The sequence below is a fragment of the Macaca mulatta genome, chromosome 6 (assembly GCF_049350105.2).
Source record: "Macaca mulatta isolate MMU2019108-1 chromosome 6, T2T-MMU8v2.0, whole genome shotgun sequence".
NCBI lineage: Eukaryota > Metazoa > Chordata > Mammalia > Primates > Cercopithecidae > Macaca > Macaca mulatta.
Window position 1 is genome coordinate 136,172,831 of NC_133411.1, and position 24,576 is coordinate 136,197,406.

Sequence of the window (24,576 nt, forward strand, 5' to 3'; positions counted from 1 at the left end):
CCAACCTCCACCTCCTGGGTTCAAGCGATTCTCCTGCTTCAGCATCCCAAGTAGCTGGGACTATAGGCGCATGCCTCTATGCCCAGCTAATTTTTGTATTTTTAGTAGAGACGGGGTTTCACCATGTTGGCCAGGATGGTCTCCATCTCTTGACCTCATGAACCACCCACCTCAGCCTCCCAAAGTGCTGGGATTACAGGTGTGAGCCCCCGGGCCCAGCTAGCAAACTTTTAAGGTAAAGAGCTGGCTAGTAAATATACTAGGCTTTGGTGGCCATATAGCCTTTACCATAACTACCCAACTCTGATGTTGAAGTGTGAAGGCAGCTGAAGACAGTATGTAAACAAATGAGCATGGCTGTGTTCAGTACAACTTTGTTTACAAAACCAGGCTTGATTTGGACTCCATGTACAGTTTGCCAAGCCCTCATCTAGAGAATACAATCCAAGTCCTTTGGCTTGATGTACAGTGTGTTCATCTATCTAGACTCTTCTCCTACCCAGTATTCTGAACATGCCATGTGCTCCAGCTGGACAGGCTACTTCTATTTTCCAAGCATGTCACCCTTTCCCACTATTCCATGCCTTAGCAAATGCTCCCTGAGATATCCTTCCCTGTCTTCTTAAACTTACTATCTCTGTCTCACTCTTTAGGATAAAACTTAAAAACTGTCTCCTCTTGGAAGCTTCTCTGGCCCTTTGAGTTGAGTTTATGCTTCTTTATACTTGCTCTGTACTCCCAAAACATTTTTGGGAAAGTTACCTATATTGCAGTTGGGCATTTACTTGATTATTTGACAGTCTGCTGTTCTAGACAGTCTCCTTGAGAGAATTGAGAGAATCCTTTCTTTCTTTTCTGCAGCTCAAGCTGCCGTACCTGTTGTCCCCAGATTTAGGGAGTGATGGAGAGAACAGAAGGAAATAAGAGAGAGTATGAGTTCCATATTGACTTCCTATTTACCCAAAGAAACTAAGAAACAAGTTTCTTGAATTGAGTTTTCCTTGAATTGGCAGTAAGGTATTTTTCCATTTATGGAAGTGGGTCTTGTGATCTGAGTCAGTTTTAAAAAAATAAAGGGGGTTTTATGTTTGCACATCTGGGTTTTGAGACTGTAAAATTCATGCCTGTTATAGAAGTTATTTGACTTCGGCCAGGCGTGATGGCTCAAGATTGTATTCCCAGCACTTTGGGAAGCTGAGGTGGGTAGATCATGAGGTCAGGAGTTCAAGACCAGCCTGGCCAACATAGTGAAACCCTGTCTATACTAAAAATACAAAAATCAGCTGGGTGTGGTGGTGGGCGCCTGTAATCCCAGCTACTTGGGAGGCCGAGGAAGGAGAACCACTTGAACCCAGGAGGCAGAGGTTGCAGTGAGCCGAGATCATGCCACTGCACTCCAGCCTGGGCGACAGAGCTAGACTCTATCTCAAAAAAACAAAAAAAAAGCTATTTAACTTTGATAAATGGTGGGACTTCACTGAAAAATAAGAGACAAAGAAGAAGAAAAAGAAAACATACTATGTGTATTTGGGGTATAGGTAGGTAGGCTGAGTTGGGGGAGACAATATGAAAGCCTGGATTTTTAAATCCTACACCAGGAAGACGCCCAGAGGGAACTGTTTAGGGAAGCAAGCCTGTGAGTGGTAGAAAGGGCAGTAATTTTAAGTCCTGGACAGAGTGAGATTTGAGGACTCAGGGCCAGGGATGTTCGACTTTCCCTCTCCCTCCACCTCTTTGCCCTTCCCTTGCTTCTCCCTGCTCCCTTCCTCTATTTCTGTCCTCTAGATGTTTCTACCCTATGATGTCTTCTACTGAATATTTGGGAAATGTGAATGCTAGTCATCTAATTGTTAAAGTCAAACTCTTTTACTCTATGTAGTTCTCATTAAATGATGTTGATGATTTTATACAAATGTGTTGACATTTTACCATATTATGTTTTTAACAGGGTATAAACTTTAGACTACACACACACACACACACACACACACACACACACACACATATATACTTTGCTTCTTAGTTCTTATATATACTGAGATGGAGTCTTGCTCTGTCACCCAGGCTGGAGTGCAGTGGCACGATCTTGGCTCTCTGCAACCTCCACTTCCCAGGTTCGAACATTTCTGCCTCAGCCTCCTGAGTAGCTGGAACTACTGGTGTGCACCACCACACCCAGCTAATTTCTGTATTTTTAGTAGAGACGGAGTTTTGCTGTGTTGTCCAGGCTGGTCTCGAACTCCTGAACTCAGGTTGTCCACCCGCCTCGGCCTCCTAAATTTCTGGGATTACAGGCGTGAGCCACCACGCCCGGCCTCAGACAATATTTTTTATAAAAAAGAAACCAGGGTCTTCCTTTAGGCAACACATGGGAGGTTAGTGGTCCTTCTCTAGAAACATTACCATCCTCCTCCTCCTCCTCCTCCTTCTCCTCATCCGATTGACAGCTTGTGGTATGCCAGGCACTGCACAGATGCAGATACAGAAAGGTTAAGTAACTTTCCCAAAGTCACATGCATGGGAAGTGGCAGGGTGGTCTGGCTCCTGAGGTGATGTGCTTCACCTCCACACTTCACTTCCTCTCCGGATTCTAATTTGCAAGTTTGCTGCTTTCTTCTAATTGTTGTAGGATATTCATCCCCCATCTGTGTCTATTTATGATCTATATCCACCTTTTGTGAATAAAATCAATAAAGTTTTGTCTGTATAAATGATTTGTGTAAATGTCTCTTGGTATTAAGATGGCTTATGAGGAAATATAAATTATATTTTGCAGTCTTTGTCTGATTTCCACAGTAATGGATTGTGTCTATAGGATATGAACTCAATAGGTTAGAAAAGTGAAAAAATCATCATCAGTAATGGTACAACTGACATCATGTGGCTCCTGAGGTGATATATTGAGAAGGACAAACATCACCTATGCGATAGTACTGCCAAAATGTTTCACCTCAATCTAATCATGAGTAAACAATCAGACAAACACACATTAAAGGACATCCTGCAAAGCCACTGGCCAGGACCCTTCACAGGCATCAATGTCATGAAAGACACAAACGCTGAGGAGCGCTTGAGATTGATGGAGACTAAAGAGACAGGATAACAAAATAAATGCGTGAGCTTTATTTGGATCCTGGATCAGGGGACAAAAACAGCTATACAAGATGTTATAGGAACATATGGGAAATTTTGAATTTGGACTGTATATTAGATAATGTTAAAGTTCCTGATTAATAATTATATGCTGGTTGTATAATGCCTTTGCTCTTAGGGGATAGATGGTGGAACATACACACACACACACACACACACATGGGAGAGAGAGAATATACACTATATATACACACACACACACACACAGAGAATTACATATATAAATACTTTCTGTATGTATAAAGTTAACAAAATGTTAACAATTAATGGATCTAGATAAATGTTAAATGGATGATTATTGTAGTACTCTCACGACTTTTCTGAAGGTTCAAAATGTTCATAATTTAAAATATATCTGGGAGTAGAGAAAGCTTAGGAATATAGATCAGGCAAGATCAGTCTAGCATTGATTGTTGTTGACGCTTAGGGTTGACCATATAGGGGTTCATTAGATTATTCTGTCTACTCTTTTAGATGTTTGAGATTTTTGCCCAATAAAGAGTTTTTAAAAAGAGAATGATTTAGTCAGATTTCCTGGTGCTGACTCTCAATAAATGTTTGATGAGGATAAGCTGCCATGACAGATGGCTTCTCTACCTGTGTCTTACCCTCACCCCTACTTCTACCCAGCCCCAGCTACTATTTTCTCTTGTCTGGACCCTGACCCCATCCCCCATTTATTATCCAGCCTGAAGACAAAGTGATGTTTTTTTAAATGCAAAACTGATCACACAAGCCCTGCGTGAAACCATTCAAAGTCTACCAAGTATTTTAGGAGGAAACTTTCTACCTCTGTTCAGCCTGGGCCCTCCACACTCACTGGCTCCTTTCCCTGGGTTCTGGCCTCAGGGCAGTTTTAGGTCTCTTATTCTTGCCCCAGTCTTCCCTACACCTATGTAGAGGCTTGTCCCTCAGACGAGAATGCTGTTTTCCCTCTTTATCAAGTCAGGACTTATTCATTCTTTAAATATCAGTTCAATATCACTTCTTCATGAAATCCTTCCCTGGTCTGTTTGCTCAGCATGAAGCCCCAGCACGGACCTGGTAGCAGGTCCATTTCTCTGGTAACATCCTACTTGGAATTATAATTCTCTGTGATTGGCTAATGCCTTCCTCTAGGTTGAAAGCTCTCTGATGTCTCTCTTTTGCTCATCATTGTATCCATAGAAGGTGCTTGATATCGACATATAATTTCATACATTTTTAACTGTTTTTTTTGCTAACATTATTTAGAATTTTTGTCTTCATAGAGTTCCTTTGTACTTATCTTCAAAAGGACAGGTGATTGTCTCCTGAAGCTTAATTTTAGTTCTTAAATTGATGTGATCCCCTCTGACAATATGGAAAGTTATTGTCATAATGCTTCTTGAAAAATTGGTTAAGTCACTTGGCTTCTGTTTCCCTTCACAATCAATATGACTTCATGCAAAATGATGCAGCAGTTCACATCATTCTGTCAGCCCCTATCAAGGAAATATTGTTTTCTAAAATTAAAATTGTGAATCAACTCACAGGAGGATGTTGTCAAATAAACAAAGAATCATCGCTTATATTACGCTGCCAAATTTTTGATAAGCTTAATTCCTCCAAATGCATTTAACTTTAATGAAGAGTAATACAATTTAATAACAACATAAAATGGAATAATTTATCTTTCCAGACCTAGATATTGGGCAGATGTCTTCTGCTTAATAAATTGTGTCAAAATGCAAAAGATTTTTCCTTCTCCTTCAGATTTATTTCTCCTTATTTTTATATATGTGGCTTGGGGAATGATCTATATGTACATATTTAATTAAATCACTCATCAGGCTATAGTGTTTATGGTTGCACATCTCTGGAATTTGTTGTTTCAAGTTCCCGAGGCACTGATGTTTATATAACCCAATAAAATTTGATAATTATTAGTGTATTAGTCAAGATTGTTTCAGTTGCAAGTGACATATACCAAACTCAAATTAACTTAAGCAACAAAGGGAATTTACTGCCACATATAACTGTGGACAACAAAGGTGGAGGTTGGTTTCAGGGGCTCAGATGAGGTTGATAGAGGCATCTTTTCATCTCCTGGCTTGCTTTGCCCTGTGCTACCATCATTCTCAGGTAAGCTCTCTTCTTAAAGGTAACAAAGGAATGTTCATGAAGCAACACAGTAAGTTATTCATTGATATAGGGTGAATTGTGGATATTTACAGATGGGGCAAAAGGCTCTAGCTGAGCCTAAACTGGGGTTTGGATTGTGCCTGGATGTCAGTTTATGTGATATAATTTTTTGGTGGGGGGCTTAAGGAGAGGATTCGTTACAAGACTGCTGGGAGAGGGGCAAAATGGGGAGGCATTACTTGGTGCTATGTGTTCCACCACGGTTCAAGGACTATTAGATTGGTGCAAAAGTAATTGCAGTTTTAACCATTAAAAAATACTTTTTTGAGCTTCTGTGGAAAATAGAGCTATAACAGAGGGTGAAATAATCACTTTTTATGAAGAATTTCATAAATTACAGTTTTGGTACATTAGGGTGTGATAGCTATAAAATACTTCCAGGAAGCAACAGTGCAAGACAGCACAGCATCTCACAGGGAGGCACTGAGGAGCCCAAGTGCCATAGTTTCCCTCTTGAGCACCCTCTGGAGACTCCAGAGCTGCTTGAGTCCCTGCGATATGGAGCCAGAGAGTGGATTTTAGAAACAGTAGATGTAGCTCCTTGTTTATGGAGGACGCTTCCACTTAGTTTTATAGGGATAGATTACATGACCCCAAAAGGTTACTTATAGGGAGAGGAACAATGCAGAAAACATTGTCAGCATTAAATCAGTGAATGAATTTGAAGATACAAAGAAACAAGGTTTGTGTGTTGACAAATGCTTCAATTTGGTAAGACATAAAACAGGCAGCTTATGTAGAAAGCCAGTGGCATTATCATAGGATGTTTCTCATTTACTGCCTATAAGGAAGTCATGTCGTTGCTCTGTAAATGCTTCCAAAGATAGAACCAGTACTAGGAGAACCATTTCAGTCATGTTACAAATATCTGAGTAACATTAAGACGTCTTACATTGGGAATATTCTTCCTATATAACCCCTTCTCTGCTTAAAAACATTAAAAAAATTTTAAGAGGCATATATAATGAGATTGCAGGGATTTATACATTCAAATCAGTGACATGGTCTGCAAAAGGTAAGTATAAATTGTTGTCCAGGTAAAATCCTCTATTACTTTTGTTTGTATAAGTTCAGATCTTAAATTAAACTGCTGCTAGCAGAATGCTCATTAAAGTGGATTTAAAATTTCAAATGAAAAGTTATTGATTTCAAAAAGGGTAAATGCAACTAAGCCTTTAGAATCATCTGAAGTTACTAAATTATCAACCTAGTTACTGTTTTTTATTTTTTAAGTAACGATTGTTTATTAGGTAAACTGCACAAGGTATAACATTTGAAATAGAACTGAAAGATATCAGCCAATAGTTATTTTCCACAGACATTTAAAAATTAATGGTTTACTGAAAAATGGTGATGGGTTTTGATCTCCGTTGCCCCCAGATTCCTGGACCTCATAAAAAATATAGCCTACTTTATGTCTATTTGAAGGAAAGATTAGGATGAGGGTCAGATGATAAATTTTTAGCCCCAAGTATCTAGCCAAAAGAGCATGACTTCGCCCTATCACATTTCCCATGTATATTTATGGACTGTACCATTTGGGTATTATAATAAAAATTTTTATCTGTCCCTGGAGGCAAAACTGAGTTATATATTAAATGGCTATTTTCTTTGTTTTCTGCTTAGGTATGCATGTAATGTGGTAGCATAATATATATTCCACACTTGTTTCATTCCTGCAGAGAGATAATATTTTTGCAGCTGACAGAGTAAAGACATCCTGCGCTTCCAGAATAAGAGAGAACATATTGTCAGGATAAAATACAGATGTTCCCATTGTTTTTTCTACCTCATGGTTGTTTTCAGCAGAGGTTAACTTTCATGGACATATTTCCCTGTCCTTGTTCGGGTAGTTGGACACAGAAGTTCGTAGTAAATTCAGGACTATAAAAGATAGTTTCAAGGAATGTATTTCAAAATGTTTTTAGTGGAGGAAAGTAAGTAAAAAATTTATCCCTCCCAAAAAGGTTCTTTTCATAAGAATGTTGAAATTTAAATAACTTTCCTATTTCTCTGTAAGGAAGGAAGTTGAGTATGTCCAATTTTTCTGTCTTAAAAAATTTGTTTTTCTTAAGTGAGAAACAACTACAAAGTTTCTTTCATCACAGTCTAGAAAAAATAAACAGAATATTTTGTGACAAAGATGGTATCCTGATTACATCCGATGACTTCCTCTTTCCTGTTCTAGAAAGAAATAATCCAAGAAATATAAAAGGGTTATAAAAAGGTCATTTGTGTATAATCATCAGCAACTTTTTACCTATATCGATGAAGATCAGGAGTTTTAGTTGGAAATGCTAGAGGTGGTAGTAAATAAGCCACTGTTCACATTTTGGCTGTTCATGCTGGAAAAATGAATTTTTCCACTGTAAAGATAAGAGAAAAATCACCAGATAAATGAAAGCATTTAGTGGTTCAAAGGAGGGGGATGAAATGTGGGCATTCAGGTTAAATGACCTCTAGTAAAGCAGAGCTGCTAAGTTTTTTAAAGTGAAGATTTCCATCAAGAAGTCAAAATCTAGAAACCAAAAATATGTCTTGAAAATAAAGAGAAGAGTAACTATAAAACATTGTTCTGCTGGGCATGGTGGCTCATGCCTGTAATCCCAGCATTTCTGGGAGGTGGAGGCAGGCAGATCACCTGAGGTTGGGGGTTCGAGACCAGCCTGACTAACATGGAGAAATCCCATCTCTACTAAAAATACAAAATTAGCTGGGCATAGTGGTGCATGCCTGTAATCCCAGCTACTCTGGAGGCTGAGGCAGGAGAATAGCTTGAACCCAGGAGGCAGAGGTTGCAGTGAGCCAAGATTGCATCATTGCATTCCAGTCTAGGCAACAACAGAGAAACTCTGTCAAAAACAACAACAACAACAACAACAACAACAAAACCACACAAAAAACCAAAAACCATTCTTCCAGAATGTAGGGCATAAATTTCAAGAACTGGCAATTTAGAAGACAGTCAAGAGGCAGGAAAGGTGAAAGCAAAAAGAAATAGTATTTTTGGGCTATCATGCCACTGCACTCCAGTCTCCAGCCTAGGTGACAGTGTGAGACTCTGAAAAAAAAAAAAAAAAAAGAAATAGTATCATTATCACAGGAGTTCCAAAAGGAGAAAACTGTAAGGATGAATGAAAGCAATAGCCAAAGAAATACAAGAAGGCATTTTTTCTAAGTTGAAGAATTCAGTCTTCACATAGAGAAAGCTTACCAAAGACTGGGCAGGCATAATGAAAAAAAGCCATATTCCGGTGGTTCACCATGTTCTGGATAAAGAACAAATGCTTGAAGCAGCCAACTAGGAAAAACTGTCACCCCCCACCCCACAAGTTTAAATGACATTGGACTTCTTATTTGCAATACTAACACTAGAAAACCTGAGAGAAAATGTGTGACTTCTGAAGAAAAATTATGTTCCAATAATTATATACTAAACCAAGCTATTATCAAAATGCAAGGCAAATCAAAGCCTCATTCAGATTTGCAAGAATGCAGAAATTGTATGATTCATTTATGCTTGTTTTTTTTTTTAAACAAAGTATATCTTTAAGCAAAAACTAATCAAAATAAAGAATTTTAGAAATGTAAAGACATGTTTAAAAATAACAGTGAGCTGCTCAAGGAAATAGGAGAGGACACAAACAAATGGAAAAACATTCCATACTCATGGATAGGAAGAATCAATATTATGAAAATGGCCATGCTGCCCAAAGTAATGTATAGATTCAATGCTATCCCCATCAAGCTACCATTGACTTTCTTCACAGAATTAGAAAAAAACTATTTTAAATTTCATATGGAACCAAAAAAGAGCCTGTATAGCCAAGACAATCCTAAGCAAAAAGAACAAAGCTTGAGGCATCATGCTACCTGACTTCAAACTATACTACAAAGCTATAATAACCAAAATAACATGCTACTGGTACCAAAACAGATATATAGACCAATGGAACAGAACAAAGGCCTCAGAAATAATGCCACACATCTACAACCAACTTATCTTTGATAAACCTGATAAAAACAAGGAATGGGGAAAGGATTCCCTATTTAATAAATGGTGTTGGGAAAACTGGCTAGCCATATGCAGAAAACTGAAACTAAACCCCTTCCTTATGCCTTATACAAAAGTGAACTCAAGATGGATTAAAGACTTAAACATAAGACCCAAAACCATAAAAACCATAGAAGAAAACCTAGGCATTACCATTCAGGACATAGGCATGGGCAAAGACTTAATGACTAAAACACCAAAAGCAATGGCAACAAAAGCCAAAATTAACAAATGGGATCTAATTAAACTAAAGAGCTTCTGCACAGCAAAACAGAAAAACAAAAAAACAAACAAAAAACAACTATCATCAGAGTGAATAGGCAACCTACAGAATGGGAGAAAATTTTGCAGTCTACCCATCTGACAAGGGGCTAATATACAGAATCTATAGGGAACTTAAACAAATTTACAAGAAAAAAACAAAACCCCATCAAAAAGTGGGTGAAGGATATGAACAGACACTTCTCAAAAGAAGATATTTATGTGGCCAACAAATATATGAAAAAAAACTCATCATCACTGGTCATTAGAGAAATGCAAATCAAAACCAGAGTGAGATATCCTCATGCCAGTTAGAATGGTGATCATTAAAAAGTCAGGAAACAACAGATGCTGGAGAGGATGTGGAGTAATAGGAATGCTTTTACACTGTTGGTGGGAGTGTAAATTAGTTCAACCATTGTGGAAGACAATGTGGCGATTCCTTAAGGATCTAGAACCAGAAATACCATTTGACCCAGCAATCCCATTACTGGGTATACACTCAAAGGATTATAAATCATTCTGCTATAAAGACATATGCACACATATGTTCATTTCAGCACTGTTAACAATAGGAAAGACTTGGAACCAACCCAAATGCCCATCAATGATAGACTGGATAAGGAAAATGTGGCACATACACAACATGGAATACTATGCAGCCATAAAAAGAATGAGTTCATGTTCTTTGTCAGAACATGGATGAAGCTGGAAACCACCATTCTCAGCAAACTAACACAGGAACAGAAAACCAAACACTGCATGTTCTCACTCATAAGTGGGAGTTGAACAATGATAATATATGGGTACAGGGAGGGGAACATCACACACCAGGGCCTGTTGGGGAGTGGGGAGCAAGGGGAGGGATAGCATTTGGAGAAATACCTAATGTAGATGAAGGGTTGATGGGTGCAGCAAACTACCATAGCACATGTATACCTATGTAACAAACCTGCACATGTATCCCAGAACTTAAAATATAATAAAAAAAAAAAGCAGTGAGCAATTAAAACTTAGATTTAAATCTAAAGAATAGTTTGTAATGTGGTTGTGAAACTAAATGCAATTTATAAAAATAAATTTTGAAAATATATACATATATAAAATTTAGATTTAAAACATATTTTGTATTTATATATTTATAAATTTATAATATATATTTATATATAATTTATAATATTTATAAATATTTAAAATATATAATATATACTATTACATATAATTTATAAATGTTTAAAAAATACATAATAGTATATATTATACAATAATATGATTATATTATATATAATAAAATATATGTATAAAAAGAATATATATATATATATTATGTATACATAAATGAGTGACCTAAAGTTCCCTAGAAGTGTGAGATGAAGAGAGAGGTAGGGAAAGAGGAAGTAAAGCATGATAGTTTTCAGCTTGAAAAAGAAGGGTCTATATATGTTTCTGGGTTCTTAACATTGATGGGGAATAAATTAACACATGATTTACAAAATTTTAGACAAAACAAATTTTAAATGAGACCATTAGAGAGAAAAAAAACTCACAGAAAATATTATTATCCCAAAAGATGGCAAAGTGTGTGTGTGTGTGTGTGTCCCTCTATGTGGAGAGAGAGAGAGAGAGAAAGAGAGAGAAAAGAAGAAGAAGAAGAAAAGAAGAAGAAGAAGAAAAGAAGAAGAAGAAGAAAAGGAGGAAGAAGAAATAATTTAAAGGATCTATGAAGTAAGACAGAAGGAATGGAAAGTTCATGAATTCAGTTTATCTATGCAACTTTATTTACAGGCTATCATGGAGTAACTGCTGTTGGATTTACCCTCACACTAAAATGAAACAAAATATATAAAGTGACCATTTTAGGCATTGGAAAATTGGCAGTGTAGGATTAGAGTCTTAGAGAGACAGAAGTAATATGAGGTAAGCACCACATTTTATATCTGAGAGCACTTTCCTGAATGTGGGGCACACAGAAATGGAGACCAAGTGATGATCATTAGTCTGATTGAGCTGAGGGGGCAGAAATGGAAACACAGGGCTCTAGAGAAAGCTGGAATTTGCAGGGTAGAAATTCCAGAGAGGGGGAAGCAGTAAAGAAGAAAAGTCCCAGAAGTCTGTGTAGATATTCTTCTTAGCTTTTTGGCGGAGAGCTGGTCTGAGCTTTACATGTCAGGTCGAGATTCTGCAAGACCTCACAATTCTGAAAAGTAGAAGCTGCAAAGGAGCTAAAAACGGAATGGAAATGCCAGAGATCTGCACTGCTAAGAGATATTGCAGTTTTAGTCCAGCTATAATGGAGAGACTTTGCCATACACATCAGTTATTTAGTTGAAACCACTCTCTAGAAGCAAGGACTATGATCATATCTAAGGTTTTAAGTACAAAAGGGGTATAGCCTACCCCAAACAAAGCATAAAATGAAGCCTGAAGGATCAAGAGAATGAGCCAGTTGTGTAGTTGCTGGCCAGAACAAAATATTATACTTTTAAAAGGGAGGCAATATAATCCAGACTGTATGTAATAGATCATCTGCAACATTTTATATGCAATAGAAAATTACTATAGAGGCAAAGAAACAGGAAAATATGACCCATAACAAAGATTTTTAAAAAATATAATCGAAAGAGATCCTGAGATGACTGATTTTAGAGTTAGAACACAGTTTTTAAAACAATGTTTATACACTTGTTCAAAGATTTAAATGAAAACATGAATGTAATGAATGAACAGATAGGAAATCTCAAAAGAGAAAAACAAGGTTAAAAAATACCTAACTAAAAATACTAGAAGTAATAATTTCCCTCAGTGGCTCAAGAGAAGATGGGATAATGCAGAATAAAAGATCAGAGAACTGGAAAAAGCAATGATGGAAGACAACAAATGGAAAAAAAAGAGAAAATATATTTTAAAAAATGGATAGAGCCTCGGAATCTTGTGGGATAGTATCAGTTGTCCCATATGTAGGGAAGTCTCAGAAGAAAAGGAAAAGGAGAATGAATCAGAACTATTTCAAGAAGTAATAACCAAAAGTGAACTTGGTGAAAAAAAATCAATCTGCAGATCTAAAAACACCAAAACAGTATGTCTTTTAAAGTATTCTTCAAGATTGAAAAGTTAAAAAAAATTAAATTAATGTAAGCTGAGACTATTTGTCCACAGTAGCCATGGTACTAAAAGAAATGCTAAAGAAAATTCAAGCTGAAGATAAAACTTAGAACTATAGGAAGGAATACAGGTCATTGGACATGGTAAATGTGGGTAAATATAAATAAATTTTATTTTCTCACCTTTAAATTTCTTTAAAACATAATTGACTGGTTCAAGAAAAAATAATAGCAATGTGTTGTGGCCTGGGTGCTGTGTTGTGGCATTTCTAATACATGTAATAGTGAAATATGACAATAGCATTACAAATTGGGTGGGGTAAATGGGATTCTACTGTTGGAAGATTCTTATATTCTATGTGAAATGTTACGGTATTAATTAGAAGTAGACTGTGATGTTAAAAATATATACTATAATCCCTAGAGCAATCACTAATACATACAGAGAGAGAGAGAGAGAGAGAGAGAGAAAAGAGAGAGAGAAGAAGAAGAAGGAGGAGGAGGAGGAGGAGAGGAAGAGAAGAAAGAAATATCCAATAGAGATAGAGGCAGTAAAATAGAGTACTAAATCATATTTCATTGATTTAAGGTAGAAAAGGACAAATAAAAGAAACAAACATACAAACACGAGATGGAACAAATAGAATGTGAACTGCAAGATGGTAAAATTAAAGTCAACCATTTAATTACGTTGAATGTAAATGTACTAAATATTACAATTATGGGGCAGAGATTATTAGACTGGATATAAAAACAGGAGCAACTAAAAGCTGTCTGTAAGAAAGTCTCTTTAGGCCGGGCGCGGTGGCTCAAGCCTATAATCCCAGCACTTTGGGAGGCCGAGGCGGGCGGATCATGAGGTCAGGAGATCGAGACTATCCTGGCTAACATGGTGAAACCCCGTCTTTACTAAAAATACAAAAAACTAGCCGGGCGTGGTGGCGGGCGCCTGTAGTCTCAGCTACTTGGGAGGCTGAGGCGGGAGAATGGCGTGAACCCGGGAGGCGGAGCTTGCAGTGAGCCGAGATCATGCCACTGCACTCCAGCCTGGGAGACACAGCGAGACTCCGTCTCAAAAAAAAAAAAAAAAAAAAAAAAAAAAAAAAAAAAAAAAAAAAAAGAAAGTCTCTTTAAATGAAACCACACAGCTATGTTGAAAGGAAAGACATAAAAAATTGTGGCTCATTCTGTTTTGTGCTGCAGAATCCCTGAGACTAGGTAATTTATAAAGAATAAAAATTTATTTATTGCAGTTCTGGAGGCTGAGAAGTCCAAGATCAAGGCAGCAGCAGGTTTAGTGTCTGGGAGGTTCTGGTCTCACCTCCAAGATGGCATCTTGAATACTGCATCCAACAGAGCAGGCAACACTGTTGTTCACTTGGCAGAAGGGTGAAAGGTGGAATGCAAATTTACCCCTTTATGACAAACCCACTCCTGCGATAACAGCGTTGATTCATTTATGAGGGAGGAGCCCTCATGGCCTAATTACCTCTTAATGGTTTTACCTCTTAATACTATTAAAATGGCAATTAAGTTTCCAACACATGCTTTTTGGGGGCTGATTTAAATGATAGCAAATATATACCATACAAATAGTAACCATGAATAAAACTTATGTGGCTATGTTAATATCAGGCAAAATAGACTTCAAGATGAGGATTATTACATAGATTAACAAAACTTTCATAACAGAAAAAAGATCAGTTTGTCAAGAAGACACAGTAATCTTAAACGTGTATTTACCTAATAACTATGTTTAACATCATTTCTGGCATATAGGAAGAATACATTAAATGTAGCTATTATTAATACAAGGATGACTCAACACAAGGAAATCCATTAATATAATTCATAAATAGATAAAAGAATAATGACATTTCAATATGGGCAAAAATGTATTTGCTAAAATTCAATAATCATTTGTGATTAAAAACAAGTAAACAATAAGTGCTGGTAAGCTAGCAATAGAAGGAGACTTCATTGGACTAATAAAGATTAGCATAAAACAAGAACAAACACCATGTGTAGTGTAAATCATTAGAAACATTCCTACTAAAGTTAGAGACAATATAAACTTGCTCCCAGCACTGTTGTCATTTAGCTTTGTAATAGAGGGCCTAACTCTAACTCTAATGCAAATATACAGGCCAAAAAAGAATAACATGAAATATAAATATTATAAAGAAAAGACACAAATATAATTATTTGGAAACTAAATATTGCCATGAAAATCCAAAAAATTATCTGAAAAAATTCTTAGAATCAGTAAAATTCAGTATGACAGATATAAAATTAATATAGAAAAAATCAATGCTTTCCTATGTATTATCAAAAATATACTAAAGAATGAAAGAGAAAAAACCTATTTACAATAATAATAAGAAAACCTGACAATTGTAAGATTCATATGTTGAAAACTGTAAAATATAGAAAGAAATCCAATAATGCAGATATGCAGGTGTTTCCTAAATAGAAGAAAATTTTGTTTAAGATATCAATCCTCCTCAAGTTAATTTAGAAATGTAATGCAATCCTAATCGTTATTTATGAAACTTAACATGCTATTCTATTGGTCAAATGGTAGACGAAATAGAAAGTAACCTGGAAAACTCCTAGAAGAAAAAATGAGGGAAACTTGTCTTTCAAAAATTAAAACAAATTTGAAAATATAATCATAAAAGTATAGGATTTGCGCAGGTATAGGCAGAGATATTGGTTAATAAGATTGGATGGAATCTAGAAGGAGCAGTATGCACATCAGGGTTTACTACAGTAAAGAGCACTGGATCTCAAGCCAGGCCACACAGCTGTGCGTTCTTGGAGAAGTTACTTAAACTCTCTGTGCCTTGGTTTCCTTATGTGTAAAAGAGGGATCATTATACTACCTACATCTTATGGTTGTTGTGAAGATTAATGCATTAATCTTCACATTAATATACAGAATACATTAATATACATTAATACACAGAAAGCACTTAGAAGAGTGCCTGAAATATGATCAGAACTACGTAAGTGCTTGCTGCTATTAATAATAAAAATGGCAAACAATTAAGTAGGAAAATGAATCACTTTACAAATTAGGGTGAAGCTTTGTTATCCATTTTCAAAGCAATACAGTTAGGGGTGATTGGTTATCCATTTTGAAAGAAATACATTTAGACATATGCCTTAAACCATACCCAAAAAGCTAAACATAAAAGTACTAGATAAAGCTGCAGAAAAAATATAAGCTTGGGGTAAAGAAAGCCTATCGAAGTAAGATATAAAACATTAAAACCATAAAGGAAAGTAATCAAATATTTAAAAACATTAAAATTTAAAAGGAAAGTTTTGTATACAAAAGACGTAGTAACATAATAGACAAACTTCAACCTGGAAATATATTTATATTATATTAGCAAAAGATTAATATCAATAAGCATCAATAGGAAAATAATCACTCCAATAGAAAAATGAATGATGGATATTAAGCAACTTATAGAAAAAGAAATACAGATGTTCAATAAACCCTACAAAACATTCAACCTCATTGGTAATCAGATAAATGTAAATTAATGTGATACATTTTAATCAGATGAATGAAATTATAAAAGCTTTATAATACCCAGAGTTAGTAAGGATATGATGGATTAACGTAATGATACCTTACTGGTAGGAGAAGATGACAAAATCTTTTTGGACAAAATTTTTTTACTATCTATTAAGATTAAAACTACCTTTTTTTGACTTAGTTATTCCATATTTATGATCTTATTCTTAAGAATATTTTGCATGCAGTGGGCCTAAAGGTCTATGTACAAGAATGATCATGGCAGGTTTGTTCATGACAGTGAAAAGAGGGAAACATCCAGATACTCATTAGTAGAAGAGTAGTTAAAGAGTGTATGGTAAAGCCATAATTTTAAATACTATGCAGTTATTAAAAAGGATGAAGTGCATATAGTTTCATATCATTTATAATATATATGTGAAAAGCTTTTCAAGGAATAAGTGAAAGACTAGTTTCAGAATAGTTCCATTTATTCTTTACACATGTATTAATGCACATATACTTGCATGTTGTGTTTACATATAAACATGTGAGGGCATAGGAAAAATAATGAAAATAAAAGTACTAAATTGTTAATTGTGATTAACTTTGGGGATGGGTGGGATAGGGTGAGAGAAATAGACTGCATTTTTAGTCTTTTCAATTAGGTATAGTTTTAACTTTCTATGATAAAAGTCCACTTACACACGTCTTGTATGATAAAGGACAATGAAACATAATAGAAGAATAGCTACTGAAGAGCTCAAAGAAAGACCAGGAGGCAGGTTGTTTTCTTGACAAATGCTCTTAATATATCTAATTCCTATGACTTTAGAACTGTTTCAGCGCAAAGACATGAATTTTTTTTTGAGATGTAGTCATGAATTTTAATTCATTTAATATGGCTAGCATAATCCTGAAACCAAATTTGACAAAGATAACATAGGGATAACACAACACCACAATTCATACTCATAAACACAGGTACAAGCATTCAAAATAAAGTGCTGAAAAATCCAGTTAATAGTGAAGCACTGTTTCTTCTAAAAATGCAAAAGTGATTTAACACTTTGACAAATATTAATGCTTTTCATACGTTAAAGGAGACAAAGCAGGTGATTGTCTAGAGGTGACTTTTCCACCTATTGATCTGTTTAAAAAATTTTATTGAGACAGGAATTATTGTAAATTCTGGTATAAAGGCAAATGCAAATATGATAAAGTATGAAGGAGTATTTAGATAGGGGAAGTCCTAGATATGAAAGAAATAGATAATCAAGCTTCTATCTGTTAGCAGTAGAAAATAATATTCATGTTAGTGAAAACCAGGAGTATTACTATTCAGGTTGGAAGCAATACAATCAATATTACCATTATTAGAGCTGTATTTAATAAGTACTAACCAATGCAATAGGCTATATAAAAGAAATGTCATATATATTGGAAAATAAAATTATAATACACAATTATAGTTATTTGTACATTTATATGATTCTCTACCTAGAAAACTGAAGATAATCAGTTGAAAAAATATTAGGAGATAGAGAAAGGCATTTGGTAAGGTCTCAAGTTACAAGAAAAATATAGAGCTTTCCTGCACACTAGAAACAGCCAGTTATCTATGTATATAATAGAAAAGGATGTCATTATAATAACAAAAATGATATAGCAGGCCCAGGCATAAATAACAGAAAATTCACAGGACTTATAACAAGAAAATGATAAACTTTTTTTGAGAATAGAAAAGAAGTCTGAACCATGTTTCTAGAGGAAAATACTCAGAATTAGAAAGATGTCAGTTCTCCTTAAGTTATCTTTCTTTAAACTCAATGCAATTCTAATAAAAAACAATAATGTAATTTGAGAAAGAATTGAAAAATAGGTCTTATTTAAAATTTTAATTTTTATTTTTGTCAAAGTCATACATATTCACTTTAAATATGCTGAGTTCTGCTAGCTTGTAACAGCAATCTACAGCTTTGCACTTTGTAACTACTGATTCCCATTTCCAAAGTAAAAAATTTCCAACAGTTTAAGCAGTTTTTACTGGTATTTACATCCATATTTTCAAATAAGCAGATTTTTCTGCTATTTAAGTTTTATTTTTCTTTTTCAGTTTTGAATATTATATATTGACTTCCTACTATTGAAGATAGGATTTAGTTTTCTTAACCACTCCTCAAACCCCAACCAGTCTCCCTCCCCCAACTCAAATACACACTACACAAATGCACAATAATTTAATCTTCTTTGGTTCTGTTCATGTACAGTGTTAAAATTATAATGTCTATTTAAATATCATTCATAGGTTAGTCTCACAATATTCTACAATTTCCTTTTAAAATGGAAATGAAGCACTGTTTCTTCTAAAAAATGCAAAAGCGATTTTTTTATGACAAATATTAATACTTTTCATGGGTTAAAAGAGATAAAGCTTTTCCAGAAAAGCTAATAATTATTTCATTTTTTTTTTAAAGTTGCATTGTGGCTGGATGCAGTGGCTCACACTTGTAATCCTAGCACTTTGGGAGGTTGAGGTAGGTGGATCACCTGAGGTCAAGAGTTCAAGACCAACCTAGCAAACATAGTGAAACCCCATCTCTACTAAAAATACAAATATTAGTTGGGTGTGGTGGTGCATGCCTGTAATCCACGCTATTTGGGAGGCTGAGGCAGGAGAATCACTTGAACCCAGGAGGCGGAGGTTGTAGTGAGCCAAGATCACGACACTGTACTCCAGCCTGGGTGACAAAGTGAGACTCTATCTCGAAAAAAAAAAAAAAAAGTTGCTTTGTTATTGATATTGATGTCGTAATCACCTGACAGGTTCTTTTTACCCCCAGCACAGACAAAACCAATTCACCGAGACAGTGGTATTGCAGTAGAGAAAGAGTTTAATTAATGTAGAACTAGCCAAGCAGAAGATGGGAATTTATTACTCAGATCAGCCTCATTGAGAACTCAGAGGCTATGGTTTGTACAGATAATTTGGTGGGCAGGGGACCAAGGAATGAGTGCTGTTGATTGATTGGGGATGAAATCATAGGAATGTGGAAGGCAGTCCTTGTGCACTGAGTCAGCCTCTGAGTGGGGGCTGCAGGACTGGTTGAATCATGAGTCCCAGATCCAGGTGGAGTCAGTTGGTTGCCAGAATGCAGAAATCTGAAAATCATCTCAAAAGACTAATCTTAGGTTTTACAGTGGTGATGTTATCTATAGGGGCAATTGAGGAAGTCACAAATCTTGTGACCTCTGGCCATGTGACAACTAAGCAGCAAGGGATTATAGAAAAGCAAGCTAGGGAACAATGACTGGTTATCATTTAACTGCATTTTAGCAAAATTCAGGCCCTTCTTATGATCCTAATCTCATAGCCTTTCAATAGTTGCCTATTACAAAGGCGATTTCAGTCTCCAGACAGGGAGGGGGGCAGTTTTAGGGAAGGACTATTATCATCCTTGCTTGGCCTACACCCAGGAATGAGTGAGGACAGCCAGCCTATGAAGCTAGAAGCAAGATGGATTTAGCCATGCTACATTTCTCTCTCTGTCATAAACTTTTCAAAGGTGGTTTCAATACAATGGACAGAGCTAAAGGGGAGGAGAGAGTTAAGAATGAAAATAAGAACCTCTTAATACATTCAAGCACTTAAGGAAAATCTAAGAACTCTAGTTCTTGAAAATATGGATTTTGAATCCATCCTTCCACTCCACAATGGATTTGTCTCTTTCTAGACTTACTGTCCTGCTGTGTTTTAGGACATTCCTTTCATTGTCATCCTGGGAACACAAGTTCCTGTTGGAGCTCCCTTTTGCTGGATTCCGTGTCTTCCTCTTTCATGGTTTACAGCCTTGTTTGTGGGGAGCACTTTATTGAGTAAATTCCAGGGAACTGTGCCACAGAACTGACCTAGGGAGGAAATGCTACTGCCACTGCCCCAACAGGCACTAGAGAAAACTGCTGTTGCTTCTACCTCTCCCAGCTCAAACCAACCACTGGTATCCTCTGGGAAATCTGTGCTCCCATGACTACCCTAACCAAAGCCTGGAAGCCTCTGCAGTCATCTGTGCCTGAAAGTTAAAACTGTACCTGGTATTGTGTTTTAAAATTAATCTATTAGACCCTTTTCTTTAAATACATCTTTACAAGCTGTGTTTTTAAATGTTAAGAAATGTTAATGTTAAAAAAATTTCCTCCATTCTATTTACACAGATTGGAATAATTTGAGCTTGATCAGGTGGTATCCAATTGGATTAATTCTCACTAAGTTGGTGACTAAAAACAACCTGTGATGACAAACTTAGTTTATAATTTTAAGTTAACACACACAGTTTTTTACAACAGTCATTTGACCAAAGGAGATAGTCCTTGATGTTTCCTCTTAATAATTATCCCTGATGTTTATTCTTGATATTTCCTCAAGGATATCCTTTATCCTTGATGTTTTCTTTTAGTAATTTTCCATCCACTGACCACACCCCCAACCCTGCTCCATGGTCATAAATCCCCACTTGTTCTTATTGAAGTCAGAGTTGAGTTTGATCTCTCTCCCTTACTGCGAGACCCTATTACTGTGGTACCTATACCTATTGCTAAGGGCTCCCCTGCTTTGAGTAAAGTCTGCTTTAACAAGTGTCATGAATATTTTTTTCTTTAACCATAGTAACTTATATCACATGATCTAATTGCAAGTTTGTAAGTCAACATTTTATAGAAATATTAAAAATAAACCTTTGTAGGGTAGAAGAGGGAAAGCTTCCTCTTCACTCTCTGAAGACTCACTGAAAATAAACTGATGAAAGGAAGATTAATAGGAGAAAAAGGCATACAAAATTTATTTAATGTGCCCTGGGGAGAATCATAGGACAGTGATTACCCTAGCCCAGTGAGGTCCAGTTGGTTATATTCTTTGTATTCTAAACTCTTAAAACCAATCTCATTTTCTCAATGTTGTCATAGATTACCCCAAAGAGAGAATGACTGATACTAAGAGAAAAGTCACTTGGTCTCAATTCTGAGATTAGGAAAATTCTTTCATGCTTTTATTCCAGCAGGAAGAGATATACTCTTCTTCATAGGGAAGAGGGAGACGGGGAGTAGGGTATAGGAGGAAATGATTTGCAGGGGAAATGAATGAGTCTCAAGAACAATGGCCTTGGGCAAAGTTCCTGTGAGCTCTGGAGGAAGTGGCTGCAAGGTGAGAGGCGGAACTTCATTGTGAACAAAAGTTGTCTTATGCAGATAGAGTTTCCCAGTTAATCTCTTGGAGCTGCTCTCAGAATAGATGAAAAGTCTGTCTGTGTGTGGGAATGACTCCCAATCCCTTCTCTGTGGGAATTGACTCTTCTCTAGTGGTTAATCTTTCCTCGATATTTGATGAGATTCCTAGGGGAGAGTCTTAAGACAATTGCATTTCTTTTGATTAGGAAAAAAGCTTTCTTAGTCAAATAAGGAAATTCCAGAGAGAATCCCTCCTGGTTCTTTGGGAAAGAAAGACAATACCAGAGACAGGGCTTTAGAGGGGAAGGTCAGAGAGACTGGTTCTGAGGCTTATTTCGGAGGCTTTTCAATTTTCTTTGATTCAAAGAACTCAGCATGACAAGCGCCATATTTTGTGGTACTGCTTTTTGTGCCTCAACAGGGCAAATAAAAAGGATTACTTTTGTAAACCAAAAAGTATCTGAGAGAAGTCTCAATCAATTTAGACATTTATTATGCCAAGGTTAGGAACATGCCCGTGACAGTCTCAGGGGGTCCTGAGTGCCATAGTTAGGGGTATCATTTTCTGCACCCCCAACACTTTCAAATATCATAAGAAAGCTTTGTCCTTAGCAAACTGACCTAGGCAGAAACTCAACTTTTTGGACACAAAAAAGTATAATTCTAACTTAGATTTCTTAGAAATAGGTATGTACATAATTGCTAAATATTACTTATATATTTGTAAAGTTGTAAGAGCTGTCACAAAGAGTAAACAGACTTATTTTTCACATTTATTAAAAATTAAGATTTGTTTCAACTATTTGAGTAACATTTGCTATCAAATGCTCAACTAAAGAATATCTTTAACATAGTGATGAAACTATTTTCTGCAAGTCCATGGGTTTAAATTGTTTAAATAGGCAATTTATGAATCAGATGGAGACCCATCAGTCAGATACTTAGCTTTAATTTCCAATTGTGCTCAGTATTCTTGCTTGCATAGAAAATTCTCTTCCTGCTGGAATAAAAGCATGAAAGAATTTTCCTAATCTCAGAATTGAGACCAAGTGACTTTTCTGTTAGTATCAGTCATTCTCTCTTTGGGGTAATCTATGACAACATTGAGAAAATGAGATTGGTTTTAAGAGTTTAGAATACAAATAAGGATGAAGAAAATAAAGAAATAAGGAATTATGTAATGGTAGTAGCGGCTTCAAGCACTGTACCTTAAATTCTACAAAATTAATTATAGAACAGAGTTGTAAGTACTTTCATGTTCCAAGTTAGGCCAATTTTGAGTAGAATATTATCCATTAGTAATTATTTGATTTTTTTTTGTTTCAAATTTGGAATATTACTTTGAAAGATACATAAGGAAAAATAGGATTTATGGATTTATAAGGGACAAAATTTATAGACATTTCTCTGAGTTTCCCTTACCTAGTGCTAAGGTTTGTTTGTTCCCTCCAAAACTTATGTCAAAATTTAATTGCCATTGTGATGGTACTGGAAGGTGGGGTCTCTAATAGGTATTTGAGTTATGAGTGTTCCACCCTAATGAATGGACTAATGCTGTAATTGCAGTAGTGGATTTGCTGTCTCTTGCTCTCTCCTGTCTTCTTTTTGTCCTTCTGCCATGTGATGCATTTCATCATGTGTGATGTAACAAGAAGGCAGCTTGCAGTTTCCAGGTCCTTGATCTTGAACTTCCCAGCCTCCAGAACTTTGAGAAATAAATTTCTGTTCACTAAAAACTACCAGTCTATGGTATTCTCTTATAGCAACACAAAACAGACTGAGACACCTAGTTACATATCCACCTTTTGATCAAGGTGACAATGGTGGTGAGGGTCATTGGAGAATGGCTGAGGGGGCCGCAATTGTATAGTTAGACTTCTAATCTTAGCTGTGTCCAAGAGCCCTTTACAATATAATTTGCATTTGTGAGATGATCTGAGCTTGAAATCTGAACAATTCCAGATGAGAATAGGCATCAGAGGAGAATACAATGAGGCTGATTGTGACCCTCCATGATGCAGGATTGATAAACACAGAATGGGGGAGGGGATGCTCAAGATGATCAAAATAATCATGCCACCTCTGCCACTCCCAGGCCAAAGAACTAGTTCTGTATAATTGGGATATACACTTCTAGGGCTATGATCTTCTCAGTCTATAACTTTTTATTTTTCCATGAACTAACAATCTCTATTTTGAGCTTCCATTCTATTTGGTGGTAGAAAATTAACAGAGTCCATTCTTCATTCTTTCAAGGTCTGAGGGATGATGGGTCCTTGCGTTGCACCGAAATGTCAAATAGGGAGAGTGTAGTCTCAGGATATCATCTGTCCTGTGTAGAATTTGCTGTGACCTAGGAATTATCTGGTTCCTGATTGTCATTATCCTGCTGTTGTGATATCCACTATAATGTCCACATTCCTACAATGTTTCTGGTTTTGTGTGGCTTATACTGCTGTGTCTCCTAATCATGGCTGCAAGGCCCCTCCAGGTCTATCACCCCCATCTCAGCTAAGTTGCTCAACTTTTAGGGGTAACTTATGGATGATGTTTTGTGCCACTCTGGAGCTGTGGGAAACTGGGGAGTTGTCTCAAGCCCTTTCTGCCTAGAGAGACTGCCATATCATGATATTTCACAGTATCAGTTAACATATTTCCAGCTGTGAATAACAAGAAACTTATCTTAAACTACCTAAGTGAAATTAGCTTATACTGTATAAGAATTCAAGAGGTGGCCGGGCATGGTGGCTCATGCCTGTAATCCCAGCACTTTGGGAGGCCAAGGTGGGCGGATCACCTGAGGTCAGGAGTTCGAGACCAGCCTGGCCAATACGGCGAAATCCTGTCTCTACTAAAAATACAAAAATTAGCCAGGCCTGGTGGCACGTGCCTATAATCCCAGCTACTCAGGAGGCTGAGGCAAGAGAATTGCTTGAACCTGGGAGGCAGAGGTTGCAGTGAACTGAGATTGTGCCACTGCACTCCAGCCTGGGCGACAGAGTGAGTCTTGATCTCAAAAGAAAAAAAGAAAAAAAGAAATAAAAAATAATTCAAGAGGTAAGATGGGTTTCAGGCTGTGTTGATCCAACAGTTCA